The sequence below is a fragment of the Pocillopora damicornis genome, chromosome 1, assembly GCF_964200805.1.
Source record: "Pocillopora damicornis chromosome 1, jaPocDami1.2, whole genome shotgun sequence".
Classification (NCBI taxonomy): Eukaryota; Metazoa; Cnidaria; class Anthozoa; order Scleractinia; family Pocilloporidae; genus Pocillopora; species Pocillopora damicornis.
Window position 1 is genome coordinate 26,730,611 of NC_142670.1, and position 3,159 is coordinate 26,733,769.

Genomic DNA, 3,159 nt, shown 5'->3' on the forward strand with positions numbered 1-3,159 from the left:
TTAAAAAGGAAAATCCATCGCGACATTTTCAATCTCGGTACTACCTGTAGATTGGTGTATCTTCTTTCTAGGAGCTGCAACAGGGCTGCATAACGATGATTCTGAATTTGGATGCTTTACGATTGAATGTTTCACACTTTGGGAGGAGATACCTGTAGAATAATGGGGTTAATTAGATGGCTGGGTTGAGAACTAATGCAAGTTTTATGGCGCTGATGGTTCGGAAACGTTGATGTGGTGATCCTGGACTGTGATCATTCGGGTAAGACCCGGCGTTCACAAATTAAAGTGGTAAGTTTTGTCGATTTCTCTTATAAGTAACAATGAGTATTGACAAATTAGACGAAGGGGGCAGTAATATTGAAAAATATTCGATTCAAGATCTCATTTGAAAAGCAATAGCAGGTGCAAAGGATTCATCACTGTCAGAGTTACTCCATCATTTTAATGATACAGCCAACGGAATAATTTTTTTGTAGAATTACACTTCTTTGTGTCTTTCCTAAGACGTTTTGTGTTTTATTCGTTTTCAGCATCAAATTCCCTGCAAGGAGGGACGCACGCACGGTGGTCTGCTTTGAGTTTACTGATACATAACAGAGACAATAAGCCATCATTGTTGAGCGTGAGGGGGGGCACGGCCCGATTTATTAACACATGAAGTAAGGCAGGTTATTATGACTTTCCATTGAGAACACGTGCTTTGTCACTAAAAACTACATTTTAAAAATCCATAGAGCCTACATTTCTGAATTTACATATTTTAGAACAAGATGACTGGTCTTAAGTAGTTGTATTTATTCGAACAACATATTTTAGAACAAGATGACTAGTCCAGTAAATTGTATTTATTCGAACAACAACAAAACCTACAACAAAAACAACAACTTACCACTTCCTTCTTCAAAGTCAGAGGTGACAGGAATAGAAGCCTAAATGGAGGAAGGAAAATTTGCAATATTACGGGTGCGTATGTGGTGAATAGAAATGAGGAAATAAATAAAATTGCTAATTAATCAGAAAAAGGAAAATTAATTAAGAAAAAAGGCAGAGGCATAGAAAGGGACTTTAAAGCAACTGAAAAGTAAAGTAATCACAAAATCAAAATCAAAAATTTGCAAAGTCGTCCATGTTCATGTACTGTTTTCTGTGGGCAGGACATTTCTTCACCTATTCGACGTTCCTCAGTGTTTTGTTTCTAGTGATTCGTCCTTAATAAGTTTTGTGCCGCCTTAAATGACCTCATTATCTTACTCGGAAACTAGCTTTACTACTCCTAGGAGAAAGAAACCTAAAAATGGAGAACTTGCAAAAATGGCTTCTTTTCATCTTAGTAAGCGGTCTGACCACAGGCAATGTACTTTCGAAGTAAGGCGAGATATTTTTTATTGAGAATTTGACTGTATTTTTACTTCCTAAGAGCGGTCGTAATTATTCCAACACAAACTAAAATTTTCGCCATGACTCTTATTTCGCAAGATGATCATCTCACAACTGGAGCTTGGGCTGCCTGTGGTTAAAGCATTGCTAATCCATTTAATTAATTGTCATCTACTATAGTAAGGTTGGCATCAGTACTTTATTAGCTCTGGACTAAAAGTGCATTTAATTAGCAAATCCTCAAACTGTAAGATGTCTCCTACTTGAAAGGCTAATACCATGATAATGTTGCACAAAAGTTCCTGATTTTGGTCGCAAAACTTCACTCCTGGAACATTCTCACTTCCTAAGCAAACTTCACCACCAGTGTAATAAACTTTGTTCTCGTGGAATCTGTTAAAAATGAAATGAATTTAAATGAGGCAAACCTAACGTACACCAGCCGAGTCTTCGTCTAGAAAAGCACACGTTTTGAAATCTTTTCTTACAACCGAAAATGACAACACATTTAACGAGAGCCCTACTGAATATTTAAAAACGAGAATTTGAAGACAATAAAGCCGAAACAAAACCAACATGTATATTTCCATGGCCCTATTGATTGATAAGAAACCTAAAAAAGCCATGGCGAAAAATGGTTAACTGACAGTTGAACAATGTACAATTTTACAATGGAAGGAATAAATCATTTCTATATAAAACTATCATGACGTAACCTAGAAGTATTTAATTAAATCATATGTACTTGATGGGCCAGAAATAAATTGTATTATATTATACCTCACAAACTGCAGGGCATTTTTCTGGTCTGTGCCCTGGGGTATGATAGCCTCTGAAAGAGACACCAAAATTTTCTCCTCTCCACAGACTGGTTTAGAAGAGCAGCCTTCGACTTTGTAGGGTACGACACATTCCGATATTTTCCGTATTACATCATAACACAGTCTTTGAGGATAGCAAAAAAGTTTGAGTTTAAAATGTCCTCGAACACCAGTCTCACACAGGCACGTAAAAAATCGGGCATGTTGAGGCCTAGACCTACTGCAAAGTTTTCCTACAAACTCAGTGAAGCCCGAAGTAGATTGTAAAAGTGATCTCATCAACTTGATTGGACGAAATCTATCGAAAAAGGAAAGGAAAAATCAAACACACCTCAAGCAATCCAATGGAAACGATTATCAGCCATTGCAGAGTAATCTTGAGTATATACGTATTCGAGTGGTCATTTCAATTATTGGATCTATAGTTAACTTTAAGAAATCCACGTATGTATGACTGAACACTAAAATACGTTTGAATTTCCTCTACGTCATGCGTATTATTTTTCAAATAAAGCCGACGAGAAATACTTACCCAGAGAAATGCCTAACTTTGAATTGCACTTTCCCATCTACAAGACGTGGCGGTTCATCTAATTGATCTGTAATGTCTTTCCAGTCATGTGCTTCAATAAGTGACTCACATTGTAATATCCTCAGTTCACCGGGACGTAACTCTGCCAACTCTTGTTTTCCTTTATGGAAGGTGAGAGGAATCCTTATTGTTACAGGCGCGATGAGAGCAACATTTTGAGAGCCTGAAATGTAAAGAACTGGACCGACAAGTCCTTCCTCTCCTTTTAGCTCACTGCTTGGGAATTCTTGTACCTGGATTTAAAAGCAAAACAAGTTGTTGGGCATGTTAAATCACCCCCAGCATAAAGATAATTTGCTTTACATTGTGAAAAGTGAATTTCAGGATGAAATTTTGGAATTATCGAAAAATTATAGTACACAATGT